Below are 21,639 nucleotides of genomic sequence, written 5' to 3' on the forward strand. Positions count from 1 at the left end.
GAGCAGACTCGGATCCTCCCGCCTTGCTCGGTTAACCCGAGCGCGCCCGAACGTCATCATGACGCTGTCGGATTCTCGCGAGACTCGGATTCTATATAAGGAGCCGCGCGTCGCCGCCATTTTCACACGTGCATTGAGATTGATAGGGAGAGGACGTGGCTGGCGTCCTCTCCATTAGAAATTAGATTAGAAGAGAGAGAGAGATTGTGCAGAGTCAGACAGAGTTTACCACAGTGACCAGTGCAGTTGTTGTTAGTTAACTTTTATTTATTTTAATATATATCCGTTCTCTGCTATATCCGTTCTCTGCCTGAAAAAAAACGATACACAGCAGCAGCCAGTCACACAGTGTGACTCAGTCTGTGTGCACTCAGCTCAGCCCAGTGTGCTGCACATCAATGTATAAAAGGCAAAGCTTATAATAATTGTGGGGGAGACTGGGGAGCACTGCAGGTTGTTATAGCAGGAGCCCCCAGGAGTACATAATATTATATTAATTTAAAATTAAACAGTGCACACTTTTGCTGCAGGAGTGCCACTGCCAGTGTGACTAGTGGTGACCAGTGCCTGACCACCAGTATAGTAGTATATTGTTGTATGTATTGTATACTATCTCTTTATCAACCAGTCTATATTAGCAGCAGACACAGTACAGTGCGGTAGTTCACGGCTGTGGCTACCTCTGTGTCGGCAGTCGGAACTCGGCAGGCAGTCCGTCCATCCATAATTGTATTACAATATATACCACCTAACCGTGGTATTTTTTTTTCTTTCTTTATACCGTCATAGTGTCATACTAGTTGTTACGAGTATACTACTATCTCTTTATCAACCAGTGTACAGTGCGGTAGTTCACGGCTGTGGCTACCTCTGTGTCGGCAGTCGGCAGGCAGTCCGTCCATCCATAATTGTATTATTATTATAATATATACCACCTAACCGTGGTTTTTTTTCCATTCTTTATACCGTCGTCATAGTGTCATACTAGTTGTTACGAGTATACTACTATCTCTTTATCAACCAGTGTACAGTGCGGTAGTTCACGGCTGTGGCTACCTCTGTGTCGGCAGTCGGCAGGCAGTCCGTCCATCCATAATTGTATTATTATTATAATATATACCACCTAACCGTGGTTTTTTTTCCATTCTTTATACCGTCGTCATAGTGTCATACTAGTTGTTACGAGTATACTACTATCTCTTTATCAACCAGTGTACAGTGCGGTAGTTCACGGCTGTGGCTACCTCTGTGTCGGCAGTCGGCAGGCAGTCCGTCCATCCATAATTGTATTATTATTATAATATATACCACCTAACCGTGGTTTTTTTTCCATTCTTTATACCGTCGTCATAGTGTCATACTAGTTGTTACGAGTATACTACTATCTCTTTATCAACCAGTGTACAGTGCGGTAGTTCACGGCTGTGGCTACCTCTGTGTCGGCAGTCGGCAGGCAGTCCGTCCATCCATAATTGTATTATTATTATAATATATACCACCTAACCGTGGTTTTTTTTCCATTCTTTATACCGTCGTCATAGTGTCATACTAGTTGTTACGAGTATACTACTATCTCTTTATCAACCAGTGTACAGTGCGGTAGTTCACGGCTGTGGCTACCTCTGTGTCGGCAGTCGGCAGGCAGTCCGTCCATCCATAATTGTATTATTATTATAATATATACCACCTAACCGTGGTTTTTTTTCCATTCTTTATACCGTCGTCATAGTGTCATACTAGTTGTTACGAGTATACTACTATCTCTTTATCAACCAGTGTACAGTGCGGTAGTTCACGGCTGTGGCTACCTCTGTGTCGGCAGTCGGCAGGCAGTCCGTCCATCCATAATTGTATTATTATTATAATATATACCACCTAACCGTGGTTTTTTTTCCATTCTTTATACCGTCGTCATAGTGTCATACTAGTTGTTACGAGTATACTACTATCTCTTTATCAACCAGTGTACAGTGCGGTAGTTCACGGCTGTGGCTACCTCTGTGTCGGCAGTCGGCAGGCAGTCCGTCCATCCATAATTGTATTATTATTATAATATATACCACCTAACCGTGGTTTTTTTTCCATTCTTTATACCGTCGTCATAGTGTCATACTAGTTGTTACGAGTATACTACTATCTCTTTATCAACCAGTGTACAGTGCGGTAGTTCACGGCTGTGGCTACCTCTGTGTCGGCAGTCGGCAGGCAGTCCGTCCATCCATAATTGTATTATTATTATAATATATACCACCTAACCGTGGTTTTTTTTTCATTCTTTATACCGTCGTCATAGTGTCATACTAGTTGTTACGAGTATACTACTATCTCTTTATCAACCAGTGTACAGTGCGGTAGTTCACGGCTGTGGCTACCTCTGTGTCGGCAGTCGGCAGGCAGTCCGTCCATCCATAATTGTATTATTATTATAATATATACCACCTAACCGTGGTTTTTTTATACCACCTAACCGTGGCAGTCCGTCCATAATTGTATACTAGTAAACTATCCAATCCATCCATCTCCATTGTTTACCTGAGGTGCCTTTTAGTTCTGCCTATAAAATATGGAGAACAAAAAAGTTGAGGTTCCAAAATTAGGGAAAGATCAAGATCCACTTCCACCTCGTGCTGAAGCTGCTGCCACTAGTCATGGCCGAGACGATGAAATGCCAGCAACGTCGTCTGCCAAGGCCGATGCCCAATGTCATAGTACAGAGCATGTCAAATCCAAAACACCAAATATCAGAAAAAAAAGGACTCCAAAACCTAAAATAAAATTGTCGGAGGAGAAGCGTAAACTTGCCAATATGCCATTTACCACACGGAGTGGCAAGGAACGGCTGAGGCCCTGGCCTATGTTCATGGCTAGTGGTTCAGCTTCACATGAGGATGGAAGCACTCAGCCTCTCGCTAGAAAACTGAAAAGACTCAAGCTGGCAAAAGCACCGCAAAGAACTGTGCGTTCTTTGAAATCCCAAATCCACAAGGAGAGTCCAATTGTGTCGTTTGCGATGCCTGACCTTCCCAACACTGGACGTGAAGAGCATGCGCCTTCCACTATTTGCATGCCCCCTGCAAGTGCTGGAAGGAGCACCCGCAGTCCAGTTCCTGATAGTCAGATTGAAGATGTCAGTGTTGAAGTACACCAGGATGAGGAGGATATGGGTGTTGCTGGCGCTGGGGAGGAAATTGACCAGGAGGATTCTGATGGTGAGGTGGTTTGTTTAAGTCAGGCACCCGGGGAGACACCTGTTGTCCGTGGGAGGAATATGGCCGTTGACATGCCAGGTGAAAATACCAAAAAAATCAGCTCTTCGGTGTGGAGGTATTTCACCAGAAATGCGGACAACAGGTGTCAAGCCGTGTGTTCCCTTTGTCAAGCTGTAATAAGTAGGGGTAAGGACGTTAACCACCTCGGAACATCCTCCCTTATACGTCACCTGCAGCGCATTCATAATAAGTCAGTGACAAGTTCAAAAACTTTGGGTGACAGCGGAAGCAGTCCACTGACCAGTAAATCCCTTCCTCTTGTAACCAAGCTCACGCAAACCACCCCACCAACTCCCTCAGTGTCAATTTCCTCCTTCCCCAGGAATGCCAATAGTCCTGCAGGCCATGTCACTGGCAAGTCTGACGAGTCCTTTCCTGCCTGGGATTCCTCCGATGCATCCTTGCGTGTAACGCCTACTGCTGCTGGCGCTGCTGTTGTTGCCGCTGGGAGTCGATGGTCATCCCAGAGGGGAAGTCGTAAGCCCACTTGTACTACTTCCAGTAAGCAATTGACTGTTCAACAGTCCTTTGCGAGGAAGATGAAATATCACAGCAGTCATCCTACTGCAAAGCGGATAACTGAGTCCTTGACAACTATGTTGGTGTTAGACGTGCGTCCGGTATCCGCCGTTAGTTCACAGGGAACTAGACAATTTATTGAGGCAGTGTGCCCCCGTTACCAAATACCATCTAGGTTCCACTTCTCTAGGCAGGCGATACCGAGAATGTACACGGACGTCAGAAAAAGACTCACCAGTGTCCTAAAAAATGCAGTTGTACCCAATGTCCACTTAACCACGGACATGTGGACAAGTGGAGCAGGGCAGGGTCAGGACTATATGACTGTGACAGCCCACTGGGTAGATGTATGGACTCCCGCCGCAAGAACAGCAGCGGCGGCACCAGTAGCAGCATCTCGCAAACGCCAACTCTTTCCTAGGCAGGCTACGCTTTGTATCACCGCTTTCCAGAATACGCACACAGCTGAAAACCTCTTACGGCAACTGAGGAAGATCATCGCGGAATGGCTTACCCCAATTGGACTCTCCTGTGGATTTGTGGCATCGGACAACGCCAGCAATATTGTGTGTGCATTAAATATGGGCAAATTCCAGCACGTCCCATGTTTTGCACATACCTTGAATTTGGTGGTGCAGAATTTTTTAAAAAACGACAGGGGCGTGCAAGAGATGCTGTCGGTGGCCAGAAAAATTGCGGGACACTTTCGGCGTACAGGCACCACGTACAGAAGACTGGAGCACCACCAAAAACTACTGAACCTGCCCTGCCATCATCTGAAGCAAGAAGTGGTAACGAGGTGGAATTCAACCCTCTATATGCTTCAGAGGTTGGAGGAGCAGCAAAAGGCCATTCAAGCCTATACAATTGAGCACGATATAGGAGATGGAATGCACCTGTCTCAAGTGCAGTGGAGAATGATTTCAACGTTGTGCAAGGTTCTGATGCCCTTTGAACTTGCCACACGTGAAGTCAGTTCAGACACTGCCAGCCTGAGTCAGGTCATTCCCCTCATCAGGCTTTTGCAGAAGAAGCTGGAGGCATTGAAGAAGGAGCTAACACGGAGCGATTCCGCTAGGCATGTGGGACTTGTGGATGCAGCCCTTAATTCGCTTAACAAGGATTCACGGGTGGTCAATCTGTTGAAATCAGAGCACTACATTTTGGCCACCGTGCTCGATCCTAGATTTAAAGCCTACCTTGGATCTCTCTTTCCGGCAGACACAGGTCTGCTGGGGTTGAAAGACCTGCTGGTGACAAAATTGTCAAGTCAAGCGGAACGCGACCTGTCAACATCTCCTCCTTCACATTCTCCCGCAACTGGGGGTGCGAGGAAAAGGCTCAGAATTCCGAGCCCACCCGCTGGCGGTGATGCAGGGCAGTCTGGAGCGACTGCTGATGCTGACATCTGGTCCGGACTGAAGGACCTGACAACGATTACGGACATGTCGTCTACTGTCACTGCATATGATTCTCTCAACATTGATAGAATGGTGGAGGATTATATGAGTGACCGCATCCAAGTAGGCACGTCACACAGTCCGTACTTATACTGGCAGGAAAAAGAGGCAATTTGGAGGCCCTTGCACAAACTGGCTTTATTCTACCTAAGTTGCCCTCCCACAAGTGTGTACTCCGAAAGAGTGTTTAGTGCCGCCGCTCACCTTGTCAGCAATCGGCGTACGAGGTTACATCCAGAAAATGTGGAGAAGATGATGTTCATTAAAATGAATTATAATCAATTCCTCCGCGGAGACATTGACCAGCAGCAATTGCCTCCACAAAGTACACAGGGAGCTGAGATGGTGGATTCCAGTGGGGACGAATTGATAATCTGTGAGGAGGGGGATGTACACGGTGATATATCGGAGGGTGAAGATGAGGTGGACATCTTGCCTCTGTAGAGCCAGTTTGTGCAAGGAGAGATTAATTGCTTCTTTTTTGGGGGGGGTCCAAACCAACCCGTCATATCAGTCACAGTCGTGTGGCAGACCCTGTCACTGAAATGATGGGTTGGTTAAAGTGTGCATGTCCTGTTTTGTTTATACAACATAAGGGTGGGTGGGAGGGCCCAAGGATAATTCCATCTTGCACCTCTTTTTTCTTTTCTTTTTCTTTGCATCATGTGCTGATTGGGGAGGGTTTTTTGGAAGGGACATCCTGCGTGACACTGCAGTGCCACTCCTAGATGGGCCCGGTGTTTGTGTCGGCCACTAGGGTCGCTAATCTTACTCACACAGCTACCTCATTGCGCCTCTTTTTTTCTTTGCGTCATGTGCTGTTTGGGGAGGGTTTTTTGGAAGGGACATCCTGCGTGACACTGCAGTGCCACTCCTAGATGTGCCCGGTGTTTGTGTCGGCCACTAGGGTCGCTAATCTTACTCACACAGTCAGCTACCTCATTGCGCCTCTTTTTTTCTTTGCGTCATGTGCTGTTTGGGGAGGGTTTTTTGGAAGGGCCATCCTGCGTGACACTGCAGTGCCACTCCTAGATGGGCCCGGTGTTTGTGTCGGCCACTAGGGTCGCTAATCTTACTCACACAGCTACCTCATTGCGCCTCTTTTTTTCTTTGCGTCATGTGCTGTTTGGGGAGGGTTTTTTGGAAGGGCCATCCTGCGTGACACTGCAGTGCCACTCCTAGATGGGCCCGGTGTTTGTGTCGGCCACTAGGGTCGCTAATCTTACTCACACAGCTACCTCATTGCGCCTCTTTTTTTCTTTGCGTCATGTGCTGTTTGGGGAGGGTTTTTTGGAAGGGACATCCTGCGTGACACTGCAGTGCCACTCCTAGATGGGCCCGGTGTTTGTGTCGGCCACTAGGGTCGCTTATCTTACTCACACAGCGACCTCGGTGCAAATTTTAGGACTAAAAATAATATTGTGAGGTGTGATGTGTTCAGAATAGGCTGAAAATGAGTGTAAATTATGTTTTTTGAGGTTAATAATACTTTGGGATCAAAATTACCCCCAAATTCTATGATTTAAGCTGTTTTTTAGGGTTTTTTGAAAAAAACACCCGAATCCAAAACACACCCGAATCCGACAAAAATAATTCGGTGAGGTTTTGCCAAAACGCGTTCGAACCCAAAACACGGCCGCGGAACCGAACCCAAAACCAAAACACAAAACCCGAAAAATTTCAGGCGCTCATCTCTACTTTTGGCCACCCTTGGGTGTAACCTCGCATCATCGTAGTCGAGACTGGAGTCAGAATCCGTGTCCGTATCAGTGTCTGCTACTTGGGACAGGCGACGTTTCTGAGACCCTGGAGGGCCCTGTGATACAGCCAAAGCCATGGATTGACTCCCTGTTTATTCTCTGGACTCCGCTTTGTCCATTCTCTTATGTAATAAAGACACCTTTGCATTTAAAACATTCCACATATCCAACCAATCAGGTGTCGGCGTCGCCGACGGAGACACCACAATCATCTGCTCTACCTCCTCCTTAGATGAGCCTTCCGCTTCAGACATGCCGACACACACGTACCGACACCCACACACACTCAGGGATATATATATATATACTGTATTTGGAGACAGTCCCCCAATAAGGCCCTTTGGAGAGACATTGAGAGAGTATGCCAGCACACACCCAGCGCCACCGGACACTGGAATAAAATCCCAGTCAGTACAGCGCTTTTATATAAATATACTCACTGCGCCAAATAAATGTGCCCCCACTCTTTTTTGCCCTCTGTACATGTGTTCAGCAGGGGAGAGTCCGTGGAGCCAGCTTCTCTGCAGCGTGCTGTGGAGAAAATGGCACTGGTTAGTGCTGAGGGATCAAGCTCCACCCCCTCAACGGCGGGCTTCGGTCCTGCTCAAATCCTTATACTGGCGGGGGGTTTTGCAATATACAGCCTCCGCAGTATATATCTATGCCAGTTCCCTAGAGGTTTCATAATTGCTGCCCAGGGCGAAGGGGCACAGTGCCACCAGTGTGTGTGTAAATGTGGGAGCAATGGCGTGCAGCGTTACCGCTGCGCGGTACCTCATTGAAGATCTGAAGTCTTTAGCCGCCTTTGAAGTCTTCTTTCTTCTCATACTCACCCGGCTTCTATCTTCCGGCTCTGTGAGGAGGACGGCGGCGCGGCTCTCCGGGACGAACGGCGAGGGTGAGACCTGCGTTCCGACCCTCTGGAGCTAATGGTGTCCAGTAGCCAAAGAAGCCGAGCCTATCATTTAAGTAGGTCTGCTTCTTTCTCCTCAGTCCCACGATACAGGGAGCCTGTTGCCAGCAGTGCTCCCTGAAAATAAAAAACCTAACAAAAGTCTATTACAGAGAAACTCAGTAGAGCTCCCCTGCAGTGCACCCAGTCTCCTCTGGGCGCAGGATCTAACTGAGGTCTGGAGGAGGGGCATAGAGGGAGGAGCCAGTGCACACCCATCTAAAGTCTTTAGAGTGACCATGTCTCCTGCGGAGCCCGTCTATACCCCATGGTCCTTACGGAGTCCCCAGCATCCTCTAGGACGTAAGGGAAAAGTTAATTTTGTATAAAATCATTCACATAAGAAATGTGGTATTACAGTGTCCATAATTTGACAGAAAATTCCTTCTCCCGACTTCTTCCTAGGAAGATCAGGGATCACATATATTTTCTTATATTATATATACGTTGGGAATTTGGTGTTAGTATGCAATGGTCTTTTGTGTTTGCAGAAGTGTATAAATTTATGACAATTATTCAAAATCCATAAACATTGGCATGGACAAACTTACAGTATATATAACCTAATAGCCTGTTAATTAAGATGGAAGACACTAGAGAGTTACAGTAATTTACCCAAAGCCATAGCCAAAGCCATAATATACTAACATTGATTTGAACTACAAGCATTACATTTTTTTTTAAATCCTTTTATTATAATCTATATTATTCATAGAATAATTTTGAATGATTGTATGCATAAATCCAGTTCATTGTTTTTGCATTAATGGGCATATTTAGCATTATCGGATTTTAAACACAATGGCCCTCATTCCGAGTTGTTCGTTCGCAAGGCGAATGTAGCAGAGTTACACACGCTAAGCCGCCGCCTACTGGGAGTGAATCTTAGCTTCTTAAAATTGCGACCGACGTACGCGCAATATTGCGATTACAAACGAGTTAGCAGTTTCTGAGTAGCTTCAGACTTACTCTGCCTGTGCGATCAGTTCAGTGCTTTTCGTTCCTGGCTGACGTCATAAACACACCCAGCGTTCGCCCAGGCACTCCCACCGTTTCTCCGGCCACTCCTGCGTTTTTTCCGGAAACGGTAGCGTTTCCAGCCACACGCCCCTAAAACGCCGTGCATCCGCCCAGTAACACCCATTTCCTGTCAATCACAATGCGAACGTCGGAGCGAAGAAAATGCCGTGAGTAAACTTACTTTCTTCATAGTAAAGTTACTTGGCGCAGTCGCAGTGCGAACATTGCGCATGCGCACTAAGAGAATTCTCACTGCGATGCGATGAAAAACTCCGAGCGAACAACTCGGAATGAGGGCCAATATTTGTTATTTCATATCACAGCTATTCACGGCAATAGGAAATTCTATACAGTACCATCCGAATGTATCAAAACTCACAAGCAGGGGCAAGGGCAGCAAAAGGCGCCCATCCCTGCAATGTGTTTGGGGTGCAGTCACTTCACTCTTCTATTCTATTAGGACCCCCAAGTGCTACTATGCATGTGTGGTCTACTGATTACATGTGCGGTGTCCGTTACCAGAGATGTATTCTTGGGCCAGAGGGGCCCAACACCACTGTAAAGAAGCGAAGCAGGAAGTGCTACAGCAGCACTCATTTTGTGTGCTGCATAATACATCTCCCTCTGTAACTGTCAGTGACTGGCATTCTGTTTAGCGAGAGAAGCAACCTGCTGACATGGCAACCTGCTGCTGCAGAGGAGTTCAAAAGACTATGGTCGAGATATTTTAGTTAAATTAAAACTTAGTATTTATTTCATGTATATGAGCTCCTTAATACAGCTTTTGATTTATATTCATGTCAAATAGTTGCATTGCTTGCTCTTTAAGAATCTAATGTAGTGAGATTTCCCCTTTGATATCCCTGGATTACATAACATGGCATTGCAAAACATGCTGTTAGGAGGCAAATGTTTTTTTGTGATCATTTAATTAAACTCTGAATTTTTGTTCTTCTAGCATATAATAATCCGGTTTATGTGGAATTAAGTGCTATAAATTCTTCTAAATACAGCCAACATCTACAGTATACAGAAAATTGTGGATGATAAATATGATATTAAATTGAGCTTACTTTTTACACAATGCTATATGCAAAATGGACTTCATTCAGATGTGAAAGGTGGAAGGCTCATGCAGCAAAGTAACAATGTTCTGTACTTTGATTATGCACTGGACTGTGCATGTGATTGACAGTCTGATGATATTTGGGGGCAAGGAGGTGGCGGCAGTTACCTCTGATTCTCCAAACAGAAGTGTGTTGCCGCCATTGCAGGGTAGGCATGAGGCCAGGATCTCCATCAGAGGATGGAGATTTTGTGGCCTCCAGGTAAAACTTGCCGCTGACATGCGAAACCCCGTAGGTCATGCAGCCGGTTGATGGTGACAGAGATGATCCAGAACTGGACGCAATTCAGATCAGAAATGCAGCAGAAGGCGTGACACCTCCTGCTGCATTACCATATTATAGCTATCGCTGCTGCTTCTATGTAAGTTGCAGTGATAGTCCCACCAAACACATCTGAATGAGGGTCAATATTCAGATACAGGGCCTAATTCAAACCTGATCATAGCAGCAAATTTGTTAGCAGATGGGCAAAACCATGTGCACCACAGGAGGGGCAGATATAACACGTGCAGAGAGAGTTAGATTTGGGTGGGTTATTTTGTTTCTGTGAAGGGTAAATACTGGCTGCTTTATTTTTACTCTGCAATTTAGATTTAATTTTGAACACACCCCGCCCAAATCTAACTCTCTCTGCACATGTTATATCTTCACCCCCTGGCATGCACATGGTTTTGCCCATCTGCTAACAAATTTGCTGCTACGATCAGGTCTTAATTAGGCCCACAGTTTCCATGGCCATTCAAGCTTACAGTCTACAGTTAAGGATTATGACACGGAAAAAGCATAAGAGCTGCTCAAAGGATGAAAATATGATTAGAATCAGGTTCTCCAGATATTGTCCTTGTATTATTGTTACAGAGACGGTATCAGTAACTGCTGGGTCACTCCTTAAAGATACGTACAATATCCTAGACTTAAAAAAATAATGTGCAGTGTAAACAGGCATTACTGGTCTACACAGTGTGACTTCTTAGAGGATTTCTTATGGGAGTAGTAATTTATTAGGGAGCTTTTACTGAAAAATCAATGTAATTCAATCAAAATCCAGCTTCCTGTTTAAAATAATTAAATAAAAAATAATATGGTTAGTTTTAACCCCTGCACTGCTGAGGGTTTTCTCACACTTATACTTAGGTAAAATTTTAATATTTACAGAGCATCACATTCCAACATGAATATCAATGATGTTTTTATGTGGTACCCACACACAATACCTTGTTTTTTTTTTTTTTTTAATAAAACCCATTATTTTCAGAAATTAAAATTACACATTTTACTCATTGCAATACGTCCAGAATAATTTAACTCAAATGGTCAAGAAATTTCAAGAAAGAGAACCAAAGCTAATGTGATTATTAAGTGAACATGCATTTTTATTTTATCAAATTTCTTCTGTCTGAATTTAAACACTTCCTGTATGTGGGAAGAATAACGTAACCCAACAAGGCCTACCATTTTAATAACTAGAAAACCTACTGCATTATATGAGATATCATATTTTTTATTTGGCACAAGATGGGGGAGATATGGGCTTCAGATTCCCCCATCTATGGGAAATTTTATTTATGTGTACTGTTTCAGTTATTATCTGGTGATCACCAGAAAAGAACTATTAAGGGCACATAATTTGAAAGTGGAGAACCCCCTCTTTTAAGACTATATAGGGGAGATCGGACACAGTATGCTCTTTCCCCATCTGTGGAAAACTATTTATTTCTTTAGCTCTAGGAGATATTGTCTGGTGATCATAGATGTTCAGACGGGATGTAGTTATGTGACCGGCGGTAACATTTGTTTACTGTACTGCATGGTAATAATGTTTGTGATCACAGGTGATCACCAGATAATAGCAACCAGTGGGCCATATACTTTGAAAGAGTGGACTCCCCTCTTTCAATTAAGGTTTCCCACAAAGTTGCCACTGTCATTATGAGGTTGAGAAGATGGTGCCCTCACCACACCATATACAGAAAGGATGTTTTCCATGGTGCAGCACAATACTCCCCATGATCATATGTGATCACCAGACGATAAGCACTAAGGGGACTCATCATTTGAAAGAGGTGGCCTCCTTAATTTTAAAATGGGTGTCTTTGATTTCCTGGCTAACAGGTTGGGGGGGGGGGACTTCCCCAGTCCCTGAACTTTATGATTTTTTGTAGTGCACTGTAAAAAACTCTATGGAGGCACATAGTTGGAAACAGGGGACTCCCCTCTCTTAAAGAGGGTTTCCCCATATCTCTGGGTACCGGTGTTGGGAAGATAGAGGGCCTTAAGGTCTCTCCTGACATCTCTGGCAAAGTTTTTAAAAAGTATATTTTCACACAAAATGGGCGAGATGTAATGCTGCCCGAGTCCGGTGGCTGTGCTGGATGCCTTGTTATTGCCTCTTTAAAAAAAAGTCTGAGTTCGGCCAGCATCACGCACTGCCATCGAACTCTGGTGGCATTACATCCCGCCCAATGTCTTTTTGCAGACGATATCCTACTGTTTCTAACCAGCCCGGAGACTTTATTGCCTGCCCTGCATGTAATGATAGATATAATGCAGCTTCCTTGCATAAATGAAATACTAAAACAGATTCCTTTTAACATAGCAAATGTCGTTTTGTCTCGCATATGATCTCATTATGGATACAAATGGAAATTGGATTATCTACTTTACCTTGGGATTAATGTACTGGCTTTTCTGAGATAAATTTTTATCCAAACTTTAAACATATAGATGAGTTACTGAACAGCTGGCTGGGCTTTGAGGTCTCACGGTAGGACCGCTTGGTGGCATTTAAAATTATGGTGTTAATAAAATTAATATTAATGTACTTATTCCACACCAGCTCTTTTCTGGTCCCCAAATGGTATCTAGTTTGAGTCCATAAAATGATTGTATCCTGTATATGGAAGGGTAAAGCTCCGTGGTTGTCTTATCACCAGACCTAAATGTCAGGGTGTGTTGCAAGTTCCTGACCTCGTCACATATCAGTCTGCATGTTTAATTTCACAAATTAGTGATTGGGCACTCCCTCCCAATACTAAACAATGGGTGGATTTGGAAAAGGCAGTGCTTTGCAATTACCCCTTGGCTGATTTAATCTGAACCCCTAAACAAAAGTGCCCTTTATCAGAGGACACACTTCGGGCAATTTTGGATTCCCAAAAAAATGTGGGATGAAATGTGATGCAAGTCTACATGCTTTAAATTACCAGTCAAAATCTTATCGATGGGTGTACTTTCTTGTTTAATCCTCAGTTTACCTGTTTGTTGGTGCTCTTGAGGGCTTGCAACCATTGCAGACATTCTGGGTACTAACCGCCTCATCCTGTTATCTCAACTACAGTACAATCTCATTTCCACCTCCCACCTGGTGAACGATTTACTTATTTTTGCATCAGGTACTGGATGACTAGCACTGTCAGAGAGAGCTACTCTTTGGAGTTGCCCCCATGAGATATTTGATCTAGAATAATGAGGGGTAAGTCTAAGGGGCATATTGGCCACTGGTATTGATCCAGGGGTTAAGTCTAAGACTCAAATTCAAAGGCAATGGAAATCTATGTATCTACAGCAGCTGCGCACAAGCTGTGCAAATGTTACAACCATTTAGAGTTACAACATAAGGGAATCAATGGTTTATATCTCACACCTGCCAGGTTACACATAATGTGGCCTGCCCAGTCAAAATATTGCTAGCGGAATTGCTGACTGGGGGAGATGTATTTCACATTTTTAGGTGGTGTCCTCACATCCATCCCTTGTGGCAAGAAGTGTTTGACTTGGCATCCAAGGTTTTAAAGGTCAGCTTGACAACCCTCCCCCCCCCAACCCCCCACGCCCTTCAGTGGACCCACTCAATGTATAAACTTCCATTGGGCCACAACTTAATTGAAACCAAATCTGGTATAGCGAAAAACTTTGTCCCTTCTTCCATTTATAAGGTGGTTCATAAGGTTCAAGTTGCCTTCCTGATGGAAAGTGTAGATGTCCACTATTCATCATCTGCCTCCTCACCACTAATGAAATGGTTTCAGAGACACGAATATGTAACTGATGGTGAGGGTGCAGACTTTCTGCTTAGGGACATGTTTTTGTTAACCTTGCTAAGAGCCTCTCTCAAATTCTGGTTTACTTGTTTATGGTGCTGTCTGTTTTGCTTATTATTGGATTTTGTATGCCATACATATTGTTCTGTATGATACCTGTATACTGTAAGTGGACTGTGGTTCCCTCCCCCTTTTCCTTCCATGTTTTCCTTCTGTAACCTCCTTTTGATTTGTGTTTGTTCTTTTCAAAATGTTATAAAAACTACTGTATTGATGGAAACAATGTCATTTTTGTTGTAAGGTACAGTATACGCAGATTATGAGCTTCAGTTGTATTCCCCAGCAAGGTGTTACAAATACTAACCAGCGCTATAACCTGCACCATGCTTGCCAACACTCCTTGAAGGTCCGGGAGAGTCTTGAATTTGGGGGGCTCTCCCATCCTCCTAACAGGGTTGGCCATCCTCATGGTGCAGACACAACTGAAGTGAGTAGCCGGGAGGTTGGATGACATGAATTGCAGTTTTGAACAGTAGTGGCAGGGCCATGATTATATGTAGTCCTGCACCCACTGTAAAATATGGCAAATAACGGCTTTCAACAGCACACATGCTCGGGGGGTAGGAAGTGGGGGTGGGACAAGGATGATAAGATGTTTTGCCATGCCACCAGAGAGATTTGCCCCCTCTGGGACTCTGCCATAGGGAGTATAAAAAAGTTGGCAAAAATGACCTAGAATGGCTATGGCTAGTATTAGTATTGTAACAAGCACTAGAAAAAAAACATCAATACTGTATATCACTAGTCCAAAGCTACTAATGGATCAATATGTCCCACAATATTATTGTTATCTGTGTTCCCTGTGGAGATTCGCGGCAACTGAAATAGTTTTTTTAATGAATCCTTAATGCAAAGTCACACTTCACTGGTATTAGTAAACTGAATACTAAAATAGATAAGTTAAATTAAAATTAGTACTGTTTAAAGAGGCTACAAGATGGTTATCTTGTCACTATTACACTAACCAGCCGAATCACACAAAAGAATAACTTGGAGAATTTTCAACTGTATTAATGGGACATGCAGTGCTAAAATATTTATGTGTTAGAAAATTGTACTAAATGTCAAAATGTTATTGAAATTAGAACTCTGTAATGAAATGTGTTTTCTGAAAAGTGCCATAAATTGCTTAAACAAATGTTATTTTAATGCTTGCTACACCTGTAAGGACAGCTTTCTCTTTAGCGATACAGTTTTCTGCTTTCCAATCTTAAATTGGGAATTTTGTTTTGCTTATTTTCTCTTACGTCCTAGAGGATGCTGGGGACTCCAAAAGGACCATGGTGTATAGACGGGATCCGCAGAAGCTTGTGCACACTATAAAGACTTTAACTGGGTGTGAACTGGCTCCTCCCTCTATGCCCCTCCTCCAGACCTCAGTTAGACTTTGTGCCCAGGAGTGACTGGACACACACTAGGGGAGCTATACAGAGTTTCTCTAGAAAGACTTTTGTTAGGTTTTTTATTTTCAGGGAGACCTGCTGGCTACAGGCTCCCTGCATCGTGGGACTGAGGGGAAAGAAGTCAGACCTACTTCTTCTTAGTTAAGGGCTCTGCTTCTTAGGCTACTGGAAACCATTAGCTCCAGAGGGTTCGATCACTTGGTTCGCCTAGCTGCTTGTTACCGGAGCTGCGCCATCACCACCCTCACAGAAGCCATAAGAAAGAAGCCGGGTGAGTATTAGAAGAACCGAAGACTTCAGTGACGGCAGAAGACTTCAGTAACGGAGGTACAGTACAGCTGTAGCGCTGCGCTCCATGCACCCACACACTTCACTAACGGCACTTACAGGGTGCAGGGCGCTGGGGGGGGGGGGTGGCGCCCTGGGCAGCAGTTACTGAGGTTTTTGGCTGGCAAAAAAGGCCTATACGGCGTCCGATCACAGTATAGGGTACCCCCGCCAGTTTGCCGATTCAAATTTTAGCGGGCTACAGCGTGCCGGGAAGGGGGCGGGGCTTAGCCGCACATTGCTCACCAGCGCCATTTTCTTGTATCTCTTCAGTGCTGCAGAGACACTGGCCCGGTCCTCCACACTCCCGCAAGTACAGGGAGGAAAAACGGGAGGAGGCACATACATTTTGTGCTTTTTCATTTTATGTTAACAGCGCTGATCATATTACTGGCTTGTGTTAGTGTATGGGCGCTGGGGTGTGAGCTGGCATACTCTCTCTGTGTTTCTCCCTAAGGGCTTCTCTGTGGGTCTGTCCCGTGCTTGTGGACTGTGTGAGTGTGAGTGTGTCGGCACGAGGTGTCGACATGTCTGAGCCTGGGTGTTCCTCCCCAGAGGAAGTTGTGGGGGCTGCAGAAAAGGATTTAAGTATGTGTCTGTCGGCACAGCCGACTGCTGATTGGATGACTATGCTGAGCACACTGAATGCTAATGTGGCCTTATTGTCAAAGAGACTGGATAAATCTGATTCTCAGACACAAACATGGAGACAGTCAGTGGAGGACGCCTTGTCTCAGGTACAAACAAACAGTCTCAGGGTCACAGAAGCGTGCTTTTAATCAGGTGGCAGATACAGGTACCGACACGGACTCTGACTCCGATGTCGATTTGAATGAGGCTTCTTTGCATCCACGGGTTGTCAAGAGTATTCAGTACATGATTATAGACATAAAAGATGTTTTATATATCTGAGGAACCTGCCGTTCCTGACACAAGAGTTTGTTTGTTTAAGGGGAAAAGACCTGAGGTAAAGTTTCCCCTCTCATGAAATGAATGCGCTTTGTGAAAAGGCTTGGGAGTCACCTGAAAAAAGGTGGCAGATTCACAAGCGAATTTTGATGGCGTATCCTTTCCCCTCTGACGACAGGGACAAATGGGAGTCGTCTCCAAATGTGGACAAGGCTCTCTCCCGATTGTCCAAGAAGGTGGCACTTCCGTCTCCTGACACGGCTGCCCTCAAGGATCCGGTGGATCATAAGCTGGAGACGACTTTGAAGTCCATTTTCGTCAATATTAGTACATTGCTCAGACCTGCTGTGGCGTCGGTATTGGTGAGTAGTGCTATTGCAAAGTGGGCTGAAAATTTGGCTTCTGATATGGATGCTCTTGATAAAGATAATATTCTTCTGACTCTTGGTTATATTAAGGATGCTGCAGATTACCTAAAGGATGCGGCGAGGGATGTTGGCCTCTTGGGATCAAGAGCCAATGCCATGGCGATTTCGGCCAGGAGGGTGCTGTGGATTCACCAATGGAATGCTGATGCCGACTCCAAGAAGAATATGGAAGCTCTCCCTTTTAAAGGTAGTGTCTTGTTCGGTGAAGGCCTGGCTGACCTGGTGTCGACCGCTACGGCGGGTAAGTCATCTTTTCTTCCTTATGTTCCCTCACAACAGAAGAAGGCACCCCATCAGCAGATGCAGTCCTTTCAGCCTAATAAATACAAAAGAGGTAAGGGCTCGTCCTTCCTCGCTTCAAAGGGTATAGGTAGGGAAAGGAAGTCACCTGCAGTATCAGGCATCCAGGACCAAAAGTCCTCCCCTGCCTCTACCAAGTCCACCGCATGACGCTGGGGCTCCCCTGGGGGAGTCCCTACCGGTGGGTGGGCCATCTCCGATTCTTCAGTCAGGTCTGGGTTCATTCGGCTCTGGATCCTTGGGTCTTAGACATAGTGTCCCAAGGGTACAGACTGGAGTTTAGGAGATGCCCCCAACCAGTTTTTCGAATCGGCCTTGCCAACTTCTCTTCCTGAAAGTGAGGTGGTAAGGGATGCAATACAAAAGTTGTGTCAACACAGAGGGTCGTGGTGCCGGTTCCCCCCCGTCAGAACGGGGGAAAGGGTTCTATTCGAGCCTCTTTGTGGTGCCGAAGCCGGACGGTTCGGTCAGACCGATTCTGAACCTAAAATCCCTCAATCCATACTTGAAAACTTTCAAGTTCAAGATGGAGTCTCTTCGAGCGGTGATCTCCAGCCTCGAAGGGGGAGATTTTATGGCGTCAGTCGACATAAAGGATGCTTACTTACACATCCCGATATTCCCTCCTCATCAAGCCTTTCTGAGGTTCGCTTGCAGGATTGTCATTACCAATTTCAGGTATTGCCGTTTGGGCTTTCCATGGCCCCGAGGGTTTTCACCAAGGTAATGGCAGAGATGATGGTCCTCCTGCGCAAGCAAGGGGTCACAATTATCCTGTACTTGGACAATCTCCTGATAAAGGCGAGATCCAAGGAGCAGTTGTTAAGAAATGTGGATCTCTCCCTGTCAGTTCTGTGACATCATGGTTGGATACTAAATTTGCCAAAGTCTCAGTTGAACCCGGCCACTCGGCTGCCCTTCCTGGGCATGGTCCTGGACACGGAAATACAGAGAGTGTTTCTTCCGGAGGTCAAAGCTCTGGAAATACAGACCATGGTCAGGGAGCTCCTGAGGCCGACAAGTGTGTCGATTCATCAATGCACTCGGGTACTAGGGAAGATGTTTGCGGCTTACAAAGCCATTCCGTTTGGCAGGTTTCATGCCCGGGTGTTTCAGTGGGATCTGCTGAAAAAATGGTCCGGGTCTCACCTGCACATGCACCGGAAAATAACTCTATCTTCCAGAGCCAGGATTTCTCTCCTGTGGTGGCTGCAAGGCTCTCACCTTCTAGAGGGACGCCGATTCGGAATCCAGGACTGGGTCCTGCTGACAACAGATGCAAGTCTCCGAGGCTGGGGCGCAGTCACGCAAGGAAGAAATTTTCAGGGAAAGTGGTCAAGCCAGGAATCTTGTCTCCACATAAATGTTCTCGAGTTGAGATCCATTTACAATGGCCTGCTGCAAGCAAAGAACCTTCTTCAGGGTCTCCCTGTCCTAATCCAGTCGGACAACATAACAGCAGTGGCGTACGTAAACCGCCAAGGCGGAACAAGGAGCAGGGTGGCTATGGAGGAGGCCACAAGAATCCTACGCTGGGCGGAACAGCACGTGAGCATTCTTTCAGCAGTCTTCCTCCCGGGAGTAGACAACTGGGAAGCAGACTTCCTCAGCAGACGCGATCTCTATCCGGGAGAGTGGGCTCTTCATCAAGAGGTATTTGCAGAAGTGACAAAGCGTTGGGGAATTCCTCTGATAGACATGATGGTGTCTCGCCTCAACAAGAAGCTTCTGAGGTATTTTTCCAGGTCGAGGGACCCCCAGACCAGCGCAGTGGACGCCCTGGTGACTCCGTGGGTGTTTCCGTCGGTGTATGTGTTCCCTCTGCTCCCTCTCATTCCGAAGGTGCTGAGAATCATTCGACGAACAGGGGTTCAGGCGATACTCATCGTTCCAGATTGGCCACGGAGGGCCTGGTATCCGGATCTTCAAGACTTACTAGTGGAAGATCCCTGGCCGCTTCCTCTACGAGAGGACCTGTTGTTGCTGCGTGTTTCTGGACTTACCGCGGCTGCGTTTGACAGCGTGGAAGTTGAGCGCCAAATCTTAGCTTGGAAGGGTATTCCAGGGGAGGTCATCCCCACTCTCCTTAAAGCTAGGAAGGAGGTTACGGCAAAACATTATCACCATATTTGGAGGAAATATGTTTCATGGTGTGAGACCAAAGCAGCTCCGGCGGAGGAGTTTCACTTGGGTTGGTTTCTCCATTTTTTGCAGGCAGGCATAGATGCAGGCCTGAAATTGGGTTTCATAAAAGTGCAGATTTCGGCTTTATCCATTTTCTTTCAGAAAGAATTGGCCGTCCTTCCCGAGGTTCAGACTATTGTGAAGGGAGTGTTGCATATCCACCCTCCATTTGTGCCGCCGGTGGCGCCGTGGGATCTTGAAGTGGTCTTGCAGTTCCTTATGTCTTACTGGTTGAACCTTTGCGTAAGGTTGAGTTAAAGTTTCTCACTTGGAAAGTGGTCATGCTTTTGGCTCTGGCATCGGCCAGGCGAGTGTCAGAGTTGGCGGCCTTGTCACATAAGAGCCCTTATTTGATTTTCCATTCGGATAGAGCGGAATTGAGGACTCGTCAACAATTTCTGACGAAGGTGGTTTCTTCGTTCCACATTAACCAACCTATTGTGGTGCCTGTGGCTACGGATGCTGTGGCGGTTCCAAAGTCTCTTGATGTTGTAAGAGCTTTGAAAATTTATGTCGCCAGAACGGCTCGTACCAGGAAAACAGAAGTTTTGATTGTCCTGTATGCTTCCAACAAGATTGGAAATCCTGCTTCTAAACAAACTATTGCTCGCTGGATTTGTAATATGATTCAGCAGGCTCATTCTTCGGCTGGGCTACCGTTGCCGAAGTCGGTAAAGGCCCATTCTACTAGGAAAGTGGGCTCTTCTTGGGTGGCTGCCCGAGGGGTCTCGGCACTTCAGCTTTGCCGAGCAGCTACATGGTCGGGTTCAAACACATTTGCTAAGTTTTACAAGTTTGATACCCTGGCTGATGAGGACCTCATGATTGCTCAATCGGTGCTGCAGAGTCGTCCGCACTCTCCCGCCTGGTCTGGAGCTTTGGTATAGACCCCATGGTCCTTTTGGAGTCCCCAGCATCCTCTAGGACGTAAGAGAAAATAGGATTTTAATACCTACCGGTAAATCCTTTTCTCCTAGTCCGTAGAGGATGCTGGGCGCCCATCCCAGTGCGGACTGTTACTTGCAGTTGTATTGTTACTGGTTGTATTTGTTTACACATGGGTTGTGTATTAGTTTATTCAGCTTGTTTCTGTTGTTAATTCATACGGTTATCTGGTTTCATACTACTCCAGTTGTACGGTATGTTGTGGTGTGGGCTGGTATGTTTCTCGCCCTTTGTTTAAACAAAAATTCTTTCCTCGAAATGTCCGTCTCTCCTGGGCACAGTTCCTATAACTGAGGTCTGGAGGAGGGGCATAGAGGGAGGAGCCTGTTCACACCCAGTTAAAGTTTTTATAGTATGTCCAAGCTCCTGCAGATCCCATCTATACCCCATGGTCCTTTTGGAGTCCCCAGCATCCTCTACGGACTAGGAGAAATGGATTTACCGGTAGGTATTAAAATCCTATTTTTGTTTATCTTGGCTGATCCATTCCTGCTAGTTGTCACACCTCTGGATGTCCTGGAAGGCACAATTATAACATAAGTCTGCTATGGACAAATGGATATAATGGCAGTATGCGGCTGACATGTCGCATTAAGGGGTTATAGGGTTATTTATAGGTAAATTGCTGTATGAGTTGGACATTAGGTTGTGCAGTATGTGGTGGGAAATTGGGTCTGATGTTCACAGTAATTACTTTTTGATGTACAGTGCATGCTAAATGTACTGTACATTTTTGCCTTAAAAGTAAAGTATATCCTTCTTTACTTATAGATTTGTCACATTTATGTATTTTGTTTATGTGTTTTTTAGATATTTAAACAAATGGATGAGCTGGGATGTGTTTAGCATTATACAGGCCAAGTTCAGAGGGGGAGTTGATCCCAAGGGATAATCCGCCTGGATAAAAATGTTCCAGTTACTATATGTGTCAGTTGT

General features: G+C 45.5%; 1 protein-coding gene across 1 annotated transcript in view; it reads left to right on the forward strand.

Moving 5' to 3' along the window:
• The window catches only part of SNTG1 (syntrophin gamma 1), a 1,036,287-nt gene that overhangs the window by 42,387 nt on the left and 972,261 nt on the right, over positions 1-21,639 (forward strand). The window lies entirely within an intron of this gene.

Source organism: Pseudophryne corroboree, chromosome 5 (genome assembly GCF_028390025.1).
Source record: "Pseudophryne corroboree isolate aPseCor3 chromosome 5, aPseCor3.hap2, whole genome shotgun sequence".
Classification (NCBI taxonomy): domain Eukaryota; kingdom Metazoa; phylum Chordata; class Amphibia; order Anura; family Myobatrachidae; genus Pseudophryne; species Pseudophryne corroboree.